Genomic DNA, 21,675 nt, shown 5'->3' with positions numbered 1-21,675 from the left:
GATTATAAATATTATAAACCGTAAGTTTTATATACACACAGTACTGTGCGAAAGTCTTAGGCACCCAAGACACATTTTCAAAATCTATTTATTTGTGTAGTCCTCGAGGAAGCCCAGTATGATATGTACTGAAAAAGCTTCTCCTGGTTTGACCAATCAGTGCTTCATTAAATTGAGCTCATGCTGTAATTGATGATATTAACAAGTCTCTGTGGTGCCTGTGAAGGTGTCAAGGAAAAATATGGACCCAAGAAATTCTTGCTACTTTTTATTGTTTTTATGTTTATTAGAATTATGAATATGACTTTATTCTAATGTATACTGTGATAAACTCACTGCTGAGGTAAATGGTTAAAAAATTTGCTTAGATGTCTAAAACTTTCGCACAGCACTGTGTGTGTGTGTGTGTGTGTATATATATATATATATATATATATATATATATATATATATATATATATATATACACATACATACACACACACTGGGGACTGTGCGAAAGTTTTATATTATATATATATATATATATATGAGTACACATCCTCTGCTGCACATATTAATACAGAATTACTGTTTATTCAGTCAGTTCAATGTATTGGGGAAAAACATGAGCTGTGCAAAAGTTATGGCACTTTTTTCTAATACATTAAACACAGCAAACTGAAACTGTGCATTAAAATTTGCAGACAAAAAGTCATATTTAGGTCTGTTCTCTGTGCAGGACGTGTTAACTTTATGAAATGGTTGGATGACCTTCACTTTCAGTCCAAAGAAAAATTCACTGGATAATTTTTGTCTACAAAGCAATACTTGGTCAGCTTCCATCATATTGGTCTGCTATCATATCAACAAATAAGTCTTGATACATTTTACGTTCTAGGAGTTATATTCAGCTGGATGTTCCGATAGTACGGCCTGAATATGGCAAGCCAGCTTTTAGTTACAGAGCCTCATCTGCATGCAATGATCTGCAAAAACATTTGAAATTGGGGCCGTTTATTTCCTTGAGTGAATTTCAGATGACTGTTAAAGAGCTGTATCGCTGTTTTTTCTTGCTTTTAATTTGGTTTTAACCCTGATTTGATTCTGTTGGCTGTGGTTGTGTTTCTTTGTTGATTATTTTGTATGCCAGGGCTCACTTGTAAAAGAGATTTTTAATCTCGTTGTGACTACCATGATTAAATAAAGATAAAATGAAACTTATTTTCAAGTAGAAAATCAATAAAAAATGTGAGGTTCAAACTTCTGCATAGGACTGTAACTACTCCTGAACATGCTACTGCATCCAACCACACCAAACCAACTCACTCTAAACAGTGGTCAACAGAAAATGTCTCTACTCTTTTCCCAAAAAAGTGTTGCCAAAGCATCTCTTTGTGTAGATTTGTGTAGCACTGTATATCATACACACATACAAAATCTGGATCTCTCCGCATATGGGCTCTTAGTATTTGCATGCGGTGTTGAATCAGCGTGGCAGTGTTTACAAAGCTGGGGCTGCACTGTAGCGAGAGTTCAAACTCGTTCAACAGGCGCACTCAGCATACTAATGCTCAGAGCTAGCATCCAGCCCGTATCTGCGTCCGCTAAATCCAGGCCAGCTCTGGGGCAGGGGGAGTCTGCCTGGACTGGGGCGGCCATGAAAACAATGCCGCGGCCATTAATGAAAGGCCTGGTGGGGATTTATTGCGACGGAGGAGCAGGGAATACGGTGCCAGAGAGCCCGGACGCTCGACGTTTGAATGCAGACCACAAATTATGAACAGTTTCAGTAAATGAAGTGAGTGAATGTCTTTGTTCCGCGGGCGTACATCTTCCTATTGCTAGTTCGGAGCAGCACACACTAACCACCAGCATGGCCACGGCCAGCGCTGGGAAAGGAAGTTATTGAAGCCTGGATTTCCTGCTTTCAGCTGTGGCCAAGAACTCCGAGGTTTATGGCAGCTTCAGGAACTGACTCATCTAATGATTCATGGATTAGATATTGCTTTTCATGTGCGTCTGCTTGGGGAAGAGCTTTGTCTAAACATAAACTTATCAAACGCAATCTTTTAAGGTGCGCGGATACCGGAGGACAACAATAACACCGCTCATCGCAACTGTACCGCAGCTCCGTCCGAATGACTGTTTTCTCAGTAAGTGGTTAGCAAACCATTTGTATTAAAAACATTCATTTGTTCCTTAAAAATCTAAGCCCGAGACTTCCATCTGGTTTTAATTACAACATGCTAGAACAGCCACTCTAAATGTGTTTCAAGGCAGCAGCAGAACTCTCCTCTGGTTGTGGAGTCGAACCGAAAGCCTCTAAAATGGGCACATAATTCTCATAATTTTCTAATGATTGCCGGAAAAGTTCTAACTAAAGTGATCTTGAAATTCCCAAACTTGGTAGACATATAAAACTTACTGGAGTCGAACGCATTAAGTCATGCACGATTATGTGTCTGACGGACAAATTCACATTAACCAATAGAGCAAGTACTGTTTTTTAATTATGTATTTTAGAGCAGTAGGTGAATTACCACAGCAAAAAAAAGGTCTCCAAGGCCAAAGTGCACTCAGCAGTTTGCAGCCGTTTTATAGCTGCTGTTTTGAAGCGCATTTACTTAGGTGACGTCAGTGGCTTCAAGCCAGTTTCTCCTTTTGGTGGCAATCAAGCTCAGCTGCATTAAAGCTTTGCTATAACTACCAAGCGGGAGGTCATACTTACAAATTCCCTATGAGACACAGTTCTCCTCAGGTCACTCACTAACAGATAACAGACTGATAAGTACTCACACACCACCTATAGAGGGGAGAGGGCATGTAACAATGCACCCTGTTCATGAAACGGTTCTTTACAAGCTATGACATCATTCCAAATGCTGTTAAGAGTATTAGAAATAGACTTAGGCCCAGTCTCATTTCCTCCCCCACCCCTTAGCCATTAGCCCTCTGTTTTCCATGCTCATGTCTAGGGTTAGGGGGTCCCAATTTTTGATAAGATCGAGGGGTAGAGCGAAGTGTTAGGGATACACGGCCCTCCAAACGGAGATTTTTAAGAGACGGAGATTTTATAACAGTGTTATAAAAAAATTTTAAAAAGAAAAAACAACCGGATGGCCGAACAAGAAACCAAACAACCCCACAAATTTGAGAATTGTCTCTGTCAAAAAGTTACGATAACCACTGTATTATCTTAGTTTAATATGGTTTCAGTGTATTGTATGGATGTTTATTCATAACAAGCACAAATAGCATGCTAATGTCCTGGTAGCTAATTAGCTAACTTTTCCGTTCCACCTTAAATATTCCAGCAGTTCTGACGCCTGAAGCACCAGAATGGAACTGCTGCACCATTAAGGTGGAACGGGAAAATTCGAACAAGAAGCTGGAGAACATCTGACTTTACGGTAAAATTCTAAATGAGTCTTACCCGACTTCAGCTTCACATCACTGAAGAATATGGGGCAGCGCTAGTCACTGTCAATGAAGCCATTTTTTTTGTTTGTTTTTTTTTTTTTGAGGGTCCCATTTCATAGGACAAGATTTCAACCACTACACCTTGTAACTCAGTTCCACGGGATTAGGGTGACACTCGAAGACAAGGGGTAAAGTAAAAAGAAGAATCAAGCCTAAACACGATCAGACACATAAGGTTTTCATTTTAAAAAACAGCGATAAAATATCTGACACAACAAGAAGGGATGAAGGAATTCTTAGAAATCCTGAAAATCCGAAAAGTACATTCCGAGCACATTTCTATTCAAGCTTCTGTGACAAATTACCAAGATGTGCAAAGAACCACATTCAGCATCCCTGATGTCTGATGCCTACTATTAGCCCAATTCTTTTTAATCAGTGCTCAATTAGGCTAAATATCTAAATCATTCATTTGCCTGAGAGAGAACAGTTTTTACCACTTCTTTAAAAATCACATCTGTATAAACTGCTTACCTTGGCATAGAATTACTGTAGAGACTGGAGAACCTTCTCTCTGTTTCATAAATACATTTCTAGGGTCTCTGCGCTCAGACAGCCTCCGTATTAACAACGGATTTAAACGGGCTACACAGACACCAGAGCAGGGCTGAAAGATTCATCGTTTTTATATCAAAATCTGATTTAAGGCAGCGCAATTTTCAAATCACAAGAGCTGCAGTTTTCTTTAATTAAAGCCTACACTCTTTAAATATAGGGTATCGCTTCATTTGAAGGCTACTTACATAAGAACTTTGTCACATGAATAAGCACTGAATAATACATTTATAAAGCAAGTATTTATGAACAACTTTGTTATTAATCGCAAGATAAGTTTTATGAAGCATGTTTCATTTATAACACTGTTATAACACTATAACACTAAGTACAAAATTCAGTTTTAAGGTGTTACGAAAGGAATAAATATCTATTACCCTTATGTGATATGTGATTCATGGCATAAGCTGTTTATAAACACTCAACCACTCCTGTATGAGTACATAAATCAAAACTTATACATGTGTTATGACATCTGTAGGCAGGCAGCCTTCAAATGAAGTGTTACCAAATAAGAGTTCTTCAAGGGTCTTAAAAAGATGGTCTGGAAACACTTAAGGCTTAAGGCTATGTTACACTTACTCGAGCTTGTCATGACAACTGATGTAGACCTACATAAATGTTAACTAATACTTGTTCCAATAGGCGTCATTCGTTATAAAGGTTACATGTGCCAGTTAGCGAAAGCAGCCTTTATGACAGATGATGCCGATTGGAATAAGCATTTATAAACAATTATGTAGGGTTATTTCAGTTGTCATGACAAGCTTATGTGCATGTCATGTCGCCTTATGACAGGTACCCTACAGTAAAGTGTTACCGATGGTCCTTTAGTAAAGACAGTTCCATACAGAACCACAAACACTCAGATCCATTTGCATGCATAGAAAGTTCTTTGCATGGTGAAATGGTTCTTCAGATTGGAGAATGTGGTTCTCTATAGCATCAAAAAGGGTTGTGCAATTGTTACACTGTTACTTGTTTGATGTTAAGCTTACAACAACAGAAGAACATTTTGGTCCTACAGAGGAACTCCTTTCAAAAAGGTTCTATATGGAACCATATATAACACATTCTCCATTAATCTGAACCATTTTACCATGCAAAGAACCATTTAAACATGCAAAAGGTTCTTTGAGTGTTCATGGTTCTACATAGAACCACTGTCTTTGCTAAATAACCCTTAAAAAAACATCGATTTAAGTGTGTGCATTAGCAAAAACATTGTTTTAAGAGGGCAAACTGAACCTAATAAGAGTTTGGAAAATGCCTATAGATGAGTTAGACCAAAAAGAAGCAAGCAAAGCTCCATGTGTTGTGACATCACAACCACAGCTTACTGGCAGTTTGACACACTACGTTTAGGGGTCGAGCCTCAGGCCAAAGAAGATGGATGTTCTGGTCATCTTGGGCAAAATAAATCAGGCTTGAATCTCCATTTATGAAATACCGCAATTTAAATTGCAGTAATATTAGTCGGAATAATCGCAATTAGATATTTAAAAACGTTCAGCCCTGGATTAAAGAGCACTCAGAAACAAACAGAATGCCTGTCAGATTAGCTTTAAGACCATCTTAACGCCACAATACAATGGCAAAGGAACCCAGACTGATTGATTTTTCCCGCAAGCACCACAGGACAAATAGCTCCGGAGTCTAACTTGATCATGTCTAATAATCTGCATTTGTATCAGTTGGATTTCCTACACAAATGTCAGCCCTGAGAGGGTTACAGAGGGTTACATACAAGTGTGCCCTTAAAAACTGAATTAGGCTTCCAGCTCTCAGTACAAATGGCTCCGCTCTTATGTTTTAAAAGTCAATCGTGATACGACTGCTTCAAAAAAGCAGCTCAGGTGTGAACTTGAGAGATACCAGAGCACCAGCACTGGTGACTGAACGCACTAAAGTCACCCTGGATTTAAAATCTTTCTACTTTGTTAGATCATCATTTACCAAACTACATCATTTAAAAGACAACACTTTTGTTTACTTCTAATTCTACTAATCTTGACTAAGCTTTGACGATCATGTAAATTAAGATGAACGATTACAGTCTGCAGAATTATCACGATAAACAATGTCATCATAATCCATATTCGGTTACGAGGCATAACATTTGTGCAGTACAGAGCCTTACAGTATAGCTTGCATTGTCCCTAGTAATATAATTACCATATAATTACCATCTGTTCTAGCTTCTAATATTACTTGAATAATCTGCACCGCCAGCATGCAACACTGTTAAGAACCAGGGGTTCTCTGCATTTGTTTGGTTGGAAGCCAAAATATCGCCAAAATCACCGTTCATATTACTAGAGAGCAAATCTCTGAGTTTCTTGGTTTAATCTGCATATTCCCCCAGCATTCTTTGCTACACTAAAAATCTGTTATAATCTTTCTAAGTGGAGTTAATTACTCAGTTTGTAAAGACTATTTTAAGTGCATCTGTTCTGTTGTACACGTTTCTGAGGCAGCCATAGATTAGAACAGCTGTAGAAAGGGATAGGATGAATAAAGGTGAAGCAATAAATAAATAAAATCATTTTCTGACATATAAAAGAGAACAAAAGACGGATAATTAGCATAGTATCAGCTATGTACAGCCCAAGGCTAGTGGAGACTTTTTTTCTGCCAGAAAATGTTAATTTTTGATGTACTTTATGATGCACAGAAAGATAATATTAGCAGTCCAAGGAAAAACATTAACCAATAATAAATATCATGTTTCATTTCCCTTTATGCTGCCCCAAACTATTATTGAGTGAACGTTACATTCTATATGAAGGAAGTTGAAAATTTTTCGGCATTCATTATTCGTTATAGCGGACAGGCAGCTTCACGCACGCAAGACAAGTACATAAGACTCACATGCCATTATTTCATTTTACGGATCAGTCACGCAACACATTTGCTCCAAACCCCTCAGACTTTGTTAGTATCTTCATGTCATCTCGTATTAGGAACGAAAAAACAGCAAACCTACAAGAGCCTGTTTTGACATCTGAAGCGCAGAAAACTCTGTTTGCTTCTGGAAAGAGTGAATAACACGCGGGTACGTGTAAAACCGCGTTTGATCAGTTCAGTCCTTTATTTATACCAGCTGGTTGTGCCGCTGGAAGAATGTGCCGATGAGAAGGGACAGGAATAGCTCTCCGTAAAGCAGCCCTTCCATAACCCACCAGATTTAACTCAGACGAAAATATAATAGGCAACGCAGTGGGGGGAATTCCTGTCTAATACAAGCCTTCAATTATGTCAATGTTTGCAATCAGTATCGTCCAAGGTCTCTCTGGATGTTAGATTTTCCATCCTTTTAGGGACTTTTTTTTAACGCAGCGATCACTCCAATTCCTGTTTGACCACAGATAATTTCTAATAGGAAATGATGTCGAGGGTGAATAAAACAGACAGGACGTGGCTGTTTGTGTTGGGCTCCGTCCCGGCAGAGTTTAGCAGTTCATGTTGCCCCGTAGTGACCGCAGATGAGAGAAAAGCGAGTTAGCTGCTTCTAAAAGTGGCAAGGATGCTCATGTGTGGTCACTCGTATATGTTGATGCCTCGTTGAGGTGAATCCCCTCATTCGGAGCTCACAGCCATTATAAACCTATTCAGTTCCATGCTGCTCACTAAGTGGATATAAATCATTCAAAAAGTCAGTAAAAGCATCAACACTGAAGAGGAAAAAAAATTAATAATAAACCGAGACCAGCTCATACTCATACTTTCATGCTCTGTTCTCTTTCAGTTCTGAGCTTAGTGATAATTCAAGATTCATTTATCAAAGCAATCTGCTTCGATCCATTAGCTTACAACAACAGCCAGATTCATATTCTGCAGTAATGGTTATTGGGTTAAAAATGTGGCAGTGCAGCTAGTCAATGAGTTAAAGTCATCGATCCATTTATCCTACAGATTCCACCTGAGACCAACTGTGGCACCTGTATTATTTGAATTATGCAAATTCCAAGAGCAAATGCTGCTAATGACAGGGATTCAGTACGTGCAGGAATTTCAGTACTATATTAAACTTTTAATAATAAAAAAACACTTATTAATAAGCCTCTGAATAAAACTCAGGCTTATTACAGTCTGAAGACCATTCTTTAGTAATTACATGGAAAACAAAGCAAACTGGCCCAGGTATTGTTGAGTTAAAAGAGATGAGAATGTAAGTCTGGAAGGTTCTGGTTGAGTGTGAGGTTAAAAAATGTGCCATAAAATGGTTCCTGAAACAAACTGTAGACAAAACTGATTTAAAGTGAGGAAATTCAAACATTAACATGACCGCCGGACTCGAACGTAGACATACGTGGATCTTCGGTTTATTTAGCACAAGAACAAGCAACTCTTTGCCAAAGACAAATTCATACTGAGCCACAAACAGTTGGCAACTGAAATATGAAGCATATTAAAATGCCATTGATAAGTTAAGTGAGCAGATATCTTATCTGAAGCATACAGGAGCCATATGGTGCCATGGCCACTAGCGCCTGTTGCTGGCATAACAATGGCCCGGCCTAGACGTTGAGGGGCAGGCGCAGGTTGACAAATGGTCGTTAGCCTGCCTGCATCCTCGAAGCACTAAATGCAAGAGCAAACGTTCATATTTGCATTTTTTCCCCTCTTACAGGTGCAGATGGAGTCTAAACCAGATGTTAACTTGAACACGGCGCTGTTTGCCTTCTGCAGTTCAACAGCCCCATCACAAACACACACACACACACACACACTCCTGGCTCAGCAACAAGAAAGACAATAGGGTCTCTCTGTGTGTTCTCCCATTCCCCCACAATCCTCCATTCCCAGAGGTAACCCAATCCACTATGTCTGAGCAAGGAACCTATTCTCTTCCCATTTCACAACTGAAAGACTGCATTCTTCCCTTCCTCGGACGCGCTGACGAGCACCACTCACACAGAAAGTATCAAAATTAAAGTGCTTTTTTTCCACCCTCTGATTCAGATTTATTATTAAAGCCCCCAAAAGCACATGCCTAGTGACAATGCAGGGGTTTCAACCTCGCACCGCTGGCACATCAGTGCTGTTCGAACCACAAGTGAGTACGTTTTAGCACAATGGCTGAGAAATGATTGACAACTATAGACATAAAGACATTTTCAGGTTTTAACCATTTTTAAAATATTAAAACTCACTGTTAAAACACAACTTGACTGGTTTCTCTGATTGGATTTTTTTTTTAAATGTTAAGAAAAGAAAAAGTGTCATATCACTGTTGTTGGAAGAAAAGGCAAAAAAAACTCATCTCCATTTTTTGTTGTTTTTCAGTTACTGACATCATTTGAAAATGCCTTTTGATCTTTACATTGTCTGTAAGTTCTATGATGAATGGATTAAAATAAACAGCCTAAAATTACTAGGGGAAAATGTTTGGTTCCATTGACTTCCATTACAAGTAAAGTAAATTTTTTCCTTCTCCTATGAAGTTACCGTTTTGGAGATCCGAGGTTTCTTCTGACAGCAGCGATATCTTTGTGCAAAACAGTGCTCTTAACTAAGCTATCAGACCTAATCAATACAAATACCTGCACTCATATAACACCTTGAGCATGCCTTCATTTTCAAGCCCCCCAAAATCATGAATAAAATATGCGGAGACTGACACTAAGGATTAACTAATAGCCGAGTTACTAAATCAAAGATCCTCAAGATCTGCTTTCACTGGATATTTCCATGAATGTTTGTTTTTTTCCCCACTGAAATCGTTTCACCCTTACTCACATCCTCATCTCGTACGTTTCTGTCCAATAAGCCCTTAAATCTTTCTAATCCAACCAGGCAAATCTTTCATACAGCCAAAAGATTTCAAACTACCAACAAATGAATTACCTGTAGACTGCTTTGTGCACAGATTGCAGGGCCTACAGCCATGAAACACACAAAACTTGTTCTATGCATTAGTAATATATATCGCTGCTTTCGGAACAAAACCTTGTATCTCCATTTTTGTCGTTTTCCATTTTTTGACATAATATGAAAATACCCATAGTCCTATATATTGTGTGTAATTTTCATGATAAACAGACCAAAACAAACAACCTAAAACCACCTGGGAAAAAGTCTGGTTCCACTGACTTCTATTAAAAGTAGAGTATGTTTTTACCTTCTCCTGGAAAGTTACAATTTTGGAGACACATGGTTTTGATCCGATATGCTTGATGCCTAAAGCTTCAGAGTCTCTGCCATTCACAAAAGGAATAATACATGAAGCAAATGTGACCACACGCTACTAGCCAAACGTAAAATATGCAAATATCAACTGTACCCTAAAGCAAACATGGGCACCCAAGTGCGGTCTGGCCCTTGAGTAAAACAAAGGCTGACACCAGTCAACAAGTTCATATATACACTGTATGTTCTGATTAGGATGGTGTCTCTTCTACACAACTGGACGACCACAGTCAAAAGGATGGGGTCAGCGCGTCCCTGACACAATGTCCCTGTCTCTCAGAGCTCCAACAGGTCTCCTCATTGCATAAGCTGGAAACAAAGCACCTATTGCTCCCCCCTTTTTCCCCCACAGCAAGCAGATTTACTTCTCAACATCGTGACATGTCAGGGGTTAAGTCTGATAGAAGTCAATCTGTTTACTGTAGTAAATGATAATGGCCCAGTTAGAGGAAACAAACAAGGCATTGTGTCTTGCTGGCCCCTCTTTTTAAAAAGGCCACAGTGAAATATAAGACAATAATTAACTGCAAGAAAAGAGGTCTATTCCCAAATCGCACAAGAGTGGAACTTGTTTTCAGCCAGGGAAAAAAAGCACTGGGCAGCAATCTGTCTAGCTCAGTCCTCCACTAGATGTTTTCTTCAGCAGCTCCATAAGAGACCTCAATTTTATCCATTAAAGCGCAGGATTAGGCTGTGGCCTGTTGTACTGAGTGGACGTGGAACGGCTGAAATTCGACGAGCTCGCATTCTTACAGTGGATATTAAGGGCTTTTGTGAGCCTGATTACTTTAAAGTGTGATAATAATAAAGTTAAATTTAGTTCAAACCAGCGCACTACGGTTAAGGTCTTCCTAACGAGGTGAATAACCTCGAAAAACACCGTTTCGTTCCCCAAAAGCCCGAAAGATGTAGCGATACAAACAAAGCTGATATTTAGCAAAACATTAGCAAGAGCTTTACAGAACTAGGTTACCTGCCCTAGTCTATAAAGCCAACTTGGAGACACTTCTCAAAACAAAACAAGGGGCTTGTAATATGCGATAAGGGGCTTTCCGGTGACAATTTGTGTCCTCTTAGCACAAAACTCTCATCACTTTCTCACTTTTTCCCTCTCAGAGTTAAAAGCTAGCGACTCTGGCCTAAACCTTAGCCTCCTGACACTGTGCTAACTTAACGCTAGTTACATAGCCTCTGCTCTGCTATGCTGCCCTCTATAAATCCTAGACATTTCCAGAATTTTCTAAATTAAGACTCATTGTTGGCCAATTCGCACCGGTTTTCACTTTGTTAGACGTTATCCTAAGTAACTTAACCTAGTTAACATATCAACAACATCCACATCTTCGCCATTACTCCACAAGAACAAGGCGGGCAATTCCAACAAAGGAAACGACAATCTGAAGGCTGAGCGGTTTAACGTTATTCCTTACGGAGCTGAAGTCAGCTTGTTGTTCGAATTACCCCGTTCCACCTTAAATGGTGTAGCAGTTACATGTAACTGCTGCAGGATTTAAGGTGGAACGGACACATTCGAACAAGAAGCTCGGGAATAAGAAGCCAACTTCAGCGTTATTCCCGAACTTACCGCTACTGTAAAAAAGCCTAACTGGTTTGTTGGGCTAACGGCGAGACTTAAAAACAGCCTGAAAACAACGTAAGCAAAGGTAAACAAGGCAGCGTTAACGTTAGCTATTCGCGTAAAGTTGGAATAGTTAATAGGTTAGTTAGCGTAACTAGGCTAGAACCAGCTTTCAAACGCAACAGATTCGGCAAGAAGTTGGAAGGAAGTTTGGAGAAAAGCGCCCACCGAAGGCTAACATCCCGAGAAAAGGCAGATGAGAAATAAATAAAGAAATAAATCTCATCTCATCCCGGTATTTTACAGCATGTCCGCTTCGAAACGGAGCGGAAGGAATGCGAAAAATCCGAGCTGGGGGAAAAACGGACAGAAAATAACCATTTAAAAGAAGCACAAACGTGTACTTACGGTGGAGGTTTCAAACGGAGAGGAAAACGCCGCAGATGCGAGAGCAACAAGTCTCCCCGAGCCGTGTTTTCGCTCCACTTCGAAAATGTTCCAGCTCGATCTGCAACTCCCGGTGGAGGAGCGAACTACGGAGGAGAGAAGAAGAGCAACATTTGGCTCCGTCATCTTGTCCAAAATTCTCATTCTATGCAATCATTCACATCCGAAACGTCCCCGGAACGACGAGCGCTGCTCCTCGCCTGACCGCGCCGAGCTTTACTGCGGAGCAGCGCCGCGCCAGCTCGGCCTTCTATACGAAAAAATGTGAAAAATGTGAAAGATTTTCGCGGCGCAGCGGCGAGGCAGCGGCGAGGCAGCGCGCTGAAGTGAAAGCGCCCTGTTGCAACAGCGTCGAGAAAACACAGGCAGAGGCCAACTCGGTCCACACTTTCTGAGAGGCTCTGGTGTGATAGCGTCTTTATTCCGCCACAAAGTGCAGCCTCAACGATAAAATTGCTGACAATAAACACATTTTGCACATCTTTACGCTCATTTCCTATAAACTTACCTTAACGTCCGAAACTGCTAACAAAATTTTTAATTCGCCCCCCTTTGATTTCGTGATTTTTTAATGTATTATTATTTTTTTCTTTTTTTGTAAACTGTGTAAAGTTATTCTCGGGGTTTCTGGGCCGGCCGGGAATGTGAGCGTGAGGCGGCGACGCAGCGCGAGAGATGCGAAGAATGCGCGGAATGAGAGCTGGAATGAAATGAACGCGAGCGCGACGGCTGCGCGGGGGCGGAGCCCGGGTGACGTCACCGCACAGTCAGCGGGCGGCCACGGGGCGGGGAGGGGCGGGGCCCGACCTGGGCAGGGCGACGTCACGGGAAACGTCGGTCTCGTCGCCGCCCAATGGGAGCGCGGCAAAGTCTGTTTTTCATAAAAATCAGCGTAAATTTTTTTTGTAAAGATTAAATCATCTTTCAAAGAGAAATGAACAAATAGCTATCAGTAAAATTCTATAACTTAATATATACATACATATATATATATATATATATATATATATATATATATATATATATATATATATATATATTTGGGGAAAAAAAATCAATTATAGACCTGTTGTAGATTAGATCATGTGATATTTATTTATTTATAGACAAAAAAATGACTACAGAATTTGTAAAAGATCTATAATAATGCAACATCTTTACTGCCACAGCTTTTTCATATCACTCTTTTTTTATCTATAATGATGTAGTATATTGAAATGTATTGTGTTGTATCGCACTGCGCTGTGTTTACGTCTGTTCTTTTTTTTTCTCTGTATCAACATGGATTTCTGTTTCAGCAGTTTCTGTGCTCAGGACTGTCTTTCTCTCTAACCTACTGGTAACTAGCAAAGATGCTTTCTCTAGATAGACACAGCACTTCTTGTAAGTCGCTCTGGATAAGAGCATCTGCTAAATGCTGCAAATGTAAATGTAATACCACCACTGTCAAACGTTAAAAGAAATGATTCTCTCTGTTTGTAAAAGCATGAGTAAATACAGACGTATTCCCTGCATTAAGATGACCTGTTGCCACCCTTGCGCAAGTAGACTGTGCCAAACTGGTTCCACCAGACTTACACAGGAGAAACTAGATCTTGTCGACTGTTCCTGATTCCTATTCATAGCTTATTAATCCTTTAAGCTAGACGTCTTGTACTGAAAATGTGAAAATCTCCACTTAAAACGGCAGTCGTAGGAAAAGACACTGAAGTCCTGAAGACTACATGTTTCAGTCGGCCTGTCTGATCATGCCTGTGCAAGTCTCCCGTTTCTGTTTTGACACCACTGCCCTTAAGTACATCCAAAAATATATTGACAGCATGGTCCTTTGAGGCAATAATCATTACACCAGTTTGTGCATGTTGGAGACAGCTGGAGGTTTCAGTGTCAAAGAGTCCGTCATGAATGAGAAACCAGCACCTGGGGAGCCCCTTCAGTGCAGATCAATTACTAATGAACAATGAGTCTTGTTTAATGATTCTATAAGTGCACCTCTCTCTTCTTGACCCTTCTTCTATGTCGGCAGCATTGGCAGCAAGCTCAGCCTTCCAAGGCCTTCTTATCTTATCTCTTGTTCTTCTCTCCTGGGTGGTGTCTGTTCCTTCAATACCAAACTATTAAGCATCAAAAGAGGGGGCTTATCTATGTAAATGCAGGACAGTCCTGAAGGAGCCGGTCTGTAACCCCCCCAACCTTCCCCGGCTAGCCGTGGAGCGCTAACACCTGCGTACAGTCGCAACCCTGATTCATTCACCGTCATGGGTCATCTGCCAAAAAGGGTTTCACAAGCTCCTTGTTAAACATTAGCTCGGTGTATCCAGGAAGCCTCTGTGCAAGATCCCTGCATAATAGCAGACTGTAAACGGCTTCATAGCCTTACATCACGGCCTGTTTTCAAAACCATCTCAGGTGCTAGATTGGATCAGGAGGACAGGGGCCATATGAAAGCCTCTGAGTGTCCGTGAACTCAGGTGGAAATGTGGTTTGTGAGGAGCGATGCCACACGAAATGACTGCAGTTAAACCGCAGAGGCCGTACATCTCTGTGGTGGCTCCTTTCCCCCTGCAGTCCGGTGACATTACGAGGAGGCATTTGTTTTCAGAGGGAGACAATGCATTTATACATTCGCATTCATGAAAGTAAACCAAATCAACATGTAAATGAGCAAAAGTACACACACTCATACAAGTGTAGTAGCGCTGTGCGATATGGAACTAGCATTTGTAGTACATGGAGGAGTATAATATAGCATAATATTATGAAGAAGTACTAATACTGGTATTACAACTTAATTGCAATTATACTGCAGTGTACTGCAATATGCAATACGTCGTGCAGCTAAGCAAAAGTGACAGGGTTAAAGCTCAGCCTGCATTATTTTCATCAAAATAGACTTTTAATATCTTGAACAGGGTGCCAGTGGTTTAGCCCTGTCACCTTCTGTAAGAGGAGTGGGAGAGAGTTTTTCTGGTACAACTAAAAAGCCACCAAAACATGAATTAGGTTATCAAAAACAAAGAAAAAGTTGGGAAAAAAACAGCCAAATAAAGAAGACAGTATCACCCAGTTTTTCAAAGATAAAAATGGGTTATCAGTAAACATGGATCATTCTTAGGAATTTGTTCAACATGCATTTCAGACCCTTAACTCACTTGAAATTTATACTAAAATCCTTTTGTGTCACACTATGCCTTAATTATGTTCATTTCATTAAAATAACTGAGTAAACATTCCATTTTGTTACTAACAAAACAATTATAACACAACCAAAATTTCAACTGAATATTTCAGTATGGGACCATCTTAACTGGTTTTTCAGCAGAACTCAATGCTAGCCAGCACAAGACTAGCTGTACACACACATAAAACAGTAATATTTTTCATTAAAACACAAAAAGGTTGACTTTGAATTGCAGAATATGTGTTTCTGTAGTGAAAATTCTTAATGCTACACACTGATTTTCAGACTTTGGGAAACATTTACTTCAAAACAATGGATTTATCTTTTACCATGTGGCCACGAGGGACAGGGATGCAGTCTCACTTCCTGCTGTAAAATGCTGGCTAAAATAAGCACAGCCTATGAATGAAAACACCTTTGCTGTGTGCAAAGCCATGTACTACCATGCTAAATTATATAGGTCTGTTCATCAGTTTAGCTACTTTAGCATAGTTGTATGCAGTTTTGCATGCAGCTTTTGTGTTTCAGCAGTTATATTTTTCAAAGATTTGGAAAAAAAAAAGTATTTTTTTATTAAAGGTGAAATTTAAGGGATTAGCTTTTGGGACAGCCAACTTTACGTACATGTTTAGCTTACTACTAGCTGAATAAATGCCTGGCATTTAAATATATCATGACATAATCCTTGTAAATGTCTAATGCAGAGGTCACTAATAGGTGGAACGCGGTCCGGACCCAGGCGTGGACCTGTAACTGATAAACTATGGAGAATTATTTAATTTCAACGGGGAGGTAATTCTTTAATCTGGGTGACTTTTCTAGCCTTTACGGTGCCGCTTTAGCAGCCCAGGAGACTCACAGACCAATCGCATGCGTTGTAAATGTCACACGTGACGCTACTCAGCCAATCAGATCTGTGCATTACGATGAGCTCTGAGACTCGAATGAGTGGCGCACACACAGGGGAGGGACAAGGCGAGACACAGCAGTCAGAGAGAAAGTGAGCCAGAGGGAAGTTATTTCACACATCGTGCTCTAAAAAGAGAAAACTGACAGTAAATATTTTTGAAATCTGACTGAAATGTACTTAATTTGATTTGATATTCATCTGTTGACTGTATTCAACTGTTGCTTGAGAATATTTTCAATAACTTGACCTTATTTAATTTTAATTAAAGAACCCTGGTCTAAGGTTAAGTACTTAACTGCTTTATATATATATATATATATATATATATATATATATATATATATATATATATATATAATATATATAATACTATCCTATACTATTCAAAAACCCTCTGTTTTTTGTTCCGATGCTCTCTCAACCACTGAAATGTAAAGGTTTAACTTTAACTTGGATTAAAGGCGTTGCACAAGTAAAAAGTGGTCCACCGTCTACTGTGTATGCTAATGACACACTTCAACCTCGCCTTCTATCATTCAGTCTAAGTAAAGTGTGTATTAAACCCAGAATATCCTCATTATTTTACGACTACATTTCATGATCTATATCTGCATAAATGGGTTTGTGGAGGTTTTAGTGGGCTTGAAATGATGCATCTGTCCTACAGTAGTCAAAAACAGTTTACTATAGAATCTTGCTTCGACAGCCAAGATGCAACAATAAATCAGTTGCATACAGTACATTGATATTGGTCTAGTTACTTATATTCATATTCATAATTCGCTAGAGACGGTAGCATGGTTAAACGAACAGTTGGAACTATGGGGCTATAAAAAATAAAGTTATTGTGTAAAGTTTGGCATGTTGTATTGTCGTCGCAGATTCTGCTAAGGCAAAAGAAGTGAGGCAACAAGGGGCCCATGCATAAAATTTTCAGAGGGCCCACTGACGCTCATCAAAATACACAGAAACACTCATCTGGAAGAGTGACTGGTCAGGATACGCACAGCACACAGTAAAGAACACTTCAATCAGTTACAGGGCATTGCTATATACAGCAGTCTTACCATTACACAGACCTATATTATACCATTTATTAACAAATGATACACTGCACAGCCTTGAAATACACTTTGCCATGAGAACTTAAGTGTAAGGCCCTGAGCTGATATCACAAGCCATTCCTGTCACAAAATGCATGGCACACATAACAGCTTTCATGACGTCTCGGTGGACGTGCGCACTGATACCATGACAAAGTGGCTCATCTGAGAAAGCAATAAGCTCCCCACTCTCAAGCTGCATTCTGTGCTTTGATTCAATCAATTTCACACAATATACAACCTAGCAATATTTTCACAATCTCTAGAAAAGCCTCGGGCTTCGTATACTGTTTGATATATTGTGAACAATATCATAACTTAGGCCAGAATGCTGTTGGTCGCTCGGTTCGCATCATACATTGTCATTTGAATGAGTAGCAGATGTACCAAAAAAAAGCCACTTACGAGATTATCAAAGGGTTGAATAAACATTCTAAAGCGACAACGAGGAAGAAAAAAAGACAGGCCAGAAATCAGCGAGGATCCATGCTGAAATTGATGTTCTATGGTCTATTTCTTCTTTTTTTAATGGTGCCTTCTTTTACAAGAGGTGAACCCGCAGGCATTTCCAAAACCCAGAGAAAGAGAGGTGAGAAGGAATCAGAGCCTCTGAGCTGTTTAGCGCAAAACACCCTTTAATGTGTCTAACCTTCCTCCCCTCCCCTCTACTCCCCCCAGCACAAACACACACACACACACACACAAGCACACACCGTGATCACCTGCCTTAACACTGGGTGTGGCCTCGACACAAAAGCAAAAAAAAAGGGCAGAAATCTGAGAGGGACTCACGTTAGCAGAGTATTTAGAAGGGGTGAGGACCACTCCAGCAAGGAGTTTGGTGGTGTGAATAAGTTGCTAAACTGATGCTTTAAGAATACATTCAGTTCTCATTTCTGTATGAAGGGGCTCCATGTACGGCTTAGTATTTGTTGGTGTGGAGACCACCGGAGGCGTTTGGGGGAAAATGAGCATGACCCCAAATATTTCATTTGGGAACACTTGGTCCCTTTCTTTTAAAAAATCAGGTTAATAAAAACTGGACGAGAGCCTCCTGGGACATTTGCGGATGCTCACGCTAACACTAAGTATTACACTCTGCTTTTACTGAGGGTCCATGTCCATTATCAGTGGTGTAATCTGATGTGGACAGATCCAGCCCCAAAGGCCATGTGTGTGCGTGTGTGTGCGTGTGTGTGCGTGCGTGTGTGTGCGTGTGTTTGTTTTTGTGCATTTTCAGGACATTTTCAGTACATTGCACAAAAAAACACAAAAAACCTGCACACTGGGGAGTTCCTGACTCTGTAAAGCACTTTTTACAGAAGCTCCAATTTCAAGTTTTTTAAAAACTGAAAAAGCAAAATGTTTTATTTTTTAACTGAGGTTAAGATTTAGGGTTAGACACAAAGAATTCTTAACACATATACACTCTCAGAAATACAGGTCCTAAACCGTCACTGGGGCAGGACCCCTCTTGTCACTGGGGTGGGACCCTGTGTTCATCTCAGTCCCTTTAGTCAGGGAACATAGCTGAACCATAATACACTGATATGATATGCTCTAAGCTGTACTGACTCCAAACACCCCGTCTCGCCTCCAGGCTTTTATTTTACTGTTGTTTTAAAACATCAGGTTACGAAAAGGTACGAATACAAACTTTTCACCTGGAAAAACTAATTTAAGGTTCACAATCAGACCTTAAAACCACTGTAGTACCTTTGAGGGAACATTTACATTGTTTGTACCTTGATGAGCGAAAAATGTACTTGCATAGTACCTTTATTTCTAACAGTAAAGGTACAATTGGCATGTATTTGTTTAAAAAAATGACTATCAAACCAATATTTGGCAATGCGTTTCCTGAACTCCTGAAGAGTAGAATATTTTAAGTGGCGCTGAATTACTGTACAAAAACGTCCACATTCTGCATCTGCAATTGCTTACAGTACTGCTCAGTTTTAACAGTCAAAAAGTTTTTACAGTTAGAACAAAAATCCCATTAAGTACAAGTTATTCACTTTTTAGCATCAGGGGAAAAAAACAGACAATACTTATTTAACAGACATTTTCATAGTAGTTTCAACATCTAAATATATTTTTCCATGTTTGGAGCGTCCACACTTTGCCTTTATTACGGCTTCCATTTACTTCTAGAGACTCACTTTCAGTTTTTCAGAGTAATAAATCTGTAGGGATATTTTTTCACTTCTCTAAAGTTCAGTCTTGGAAGTTGTTTGCATTTTCTGCTTCTCACAATCCAACTAACCCAAACCCATCCAATGATGTTGAGTTCTGGACCCTGGGGTGGTCAGTCAGCTTCATTTTCTTCTCTTCTATCTATTTTCTATTCTCAGTCATCGGATCTTAGCAGCTACACATCCTTTCAGACCCACAGCGCTGAGTCATCTTCTCACAGCGGAAGGATGGACAGAAACACCTGTGGATGTTTTCAGATCTGAAGCAGCTTGATTTTCTCGTCTCTGTTTATCTGATGGTGGCAGTTTTGGTGGTTTTACATGGTTGTTAGGACCCACTTTCTCCGTAGTTTTTAAAAAAAAAAATCAACTCAAATTTTGAAATCTCTTGTGTTTTGCACTTATTTTCCTCTGAAGTCCTTTTTATGCCAGTGTATAACATTATATTTAATCTCCTCAGAAATATCTCCTGAAAAATGATTAACTTGCTTAAAGGCATCTTTGGCTGGGAATTAAATGAATAAAGGGTCTCTGACTGCTGCACAGAACTCTATATTCAGCATTATAACAAAGCCTAACTCTACAGGGGAAGGGAAATATGTTCAACTTTATGCTTAAATGTAAGTGGACCATAAATGTTTTGAGCCATTTTTATTGGTCCATTAAAAAAAGGAAAAAAATGACCTGGAATAAAATCTCCTTCCCTGAATGTACTTCACAGCTTTTCCTTCTCCGGTGAAGTTATCCTGGAGATAAAGCTCCTTATGACAACAACCTATATGTGGAGTGGAAAAGTGGAGTCCCAAATTCTGAGACCTCATTCAAAATAAATTTAAATTTAAATCTGAAAACACTTAAATTAAAATTTTGAAAAATGTAAAACAAAGAAATGACGAAGAAATGAATGTTAAATGTTAAAATGTTTGAAAATTCGACACTATTCGTATGTCATCATTCAAACTGAGGTCAATTTGTGAATTTTACGATATTAAGGCCTTTACACAAAAAGATCTGAGGTTTTTTTTGGTCTTATTCCTTTAATTGAACCATATGTTTAGACGACTCTCAGGTAGATTTGATCTACTGATCAGAGGCTTTTGCCCAAACTTGTGGAGTCCACGCCAGCTTGAACACTCACGATCACTAAAGCAATAAGGGAACATATTAAATACTAAAAAAGTCAGAAATTCATGTTAAAATTTCAGATTGTCATTCAAATTGCTATGCTGATAATTTTACCTATGATGAAAAACCTTGTATAAAATTATAAAGGAATGCAATGGAACCAGTGGTCTCAGACTTCTGGACCCCACTGTATATTCCGTCCTAACACTGCATTAAAAACAAGCGAGCACGTTCGCGTGTGCTTTGAAGGCTGGAGCGCGTCAGTCTCTTTGCCGCGGGGGGCAGAGGTGGAGTGTGGAAGTGGGGGAGGTGGGAGCAACGCTGTGGCCTGCTTTGGTTCATTTCTCTGCCGCCCTGTGACCTCTGCTAATCAGGGGCCCCTGCGAGGCCAGGTGCAGAGCAGAGCCAGCCAGGGCTGTGGCCTGTTCACACAGGCGCACTGATTGGCTTTAGAGAGAGATAAGAGAGCCGAGTCAGCCAGAACCACTCGCTCCCTGATAAAAACACACAGCTTCATTTCAATCAGAGCAGCGAGCAAGGTGGGGGGGGGGGGCAGCCAAACCAAAACCACCACAGGGGGCCTTTTCATCAGATTTATATTCCTTTTATGTGGCTCCGTAATGGTAATTACTTTGAAATTAAGTAGGTCCAATCAAATCAAAGGACACACACATGCGTGCACACACACACACACACACACACACATTGGCACAAACACACACAGAGAACAGTAACGTTTAGAGAGGCCAGCATGGAAAACCTGTACAGAACATGTGCAACTGTAGAACAAAAGTCTAGAATGACTTGAGTCCACATTTACTCCTCAAAATAAAGGACGTCAAGCATGTACACCACCCTCTAGTGGTCAGTGAAAGGTTTGGGGGTGGGGGGAGGGAGTAAACTTTTACTTTCTGAACTCCTCAAAC

The 21,675-nt window shown here is 39.9% G+C and overlaps 1 protein-coding gene across 1 annotated transcript in view; it reads right to left on the bottom strand.

Moving 5' to 3' along the window:
• Positions 1-12,930, bottom strand: part of tead1b (TEA domain family member 1b) — a 93,799-nt gene extending 80,869 nt beyond the window's left edge. Inside the window, 2 exon segments of the mRNA XM_037545180.1 lie at positions 12,197-12,321; positions 12,744-12,930. The gene's annotated coding sequence lies outside the window, so the exon portion shown is untranslated.
• Between the last annotated feature and the right edge of the window lie 8,745 nt (positions 12,931-21,675).

Source organism: Pygocentrus nattereri, chromosome 15, assembly GCF_015220715.1.
Source record: "Pygocentrus nattereri isolate fPygNat1 chromosome 15, fPygNat1.pri, whole genome shotgun sequence".
Classification (NCBI taxonomy): Eukaryota; Metazoa; Chordata; class Actinopteri; order Characiformes; family Serrasalmidae; genus Pygocentrus; species Pygocentrus nattereri.
This window is presented reverse-complemented; position numbering and strand designations above follow the sequence as displayed.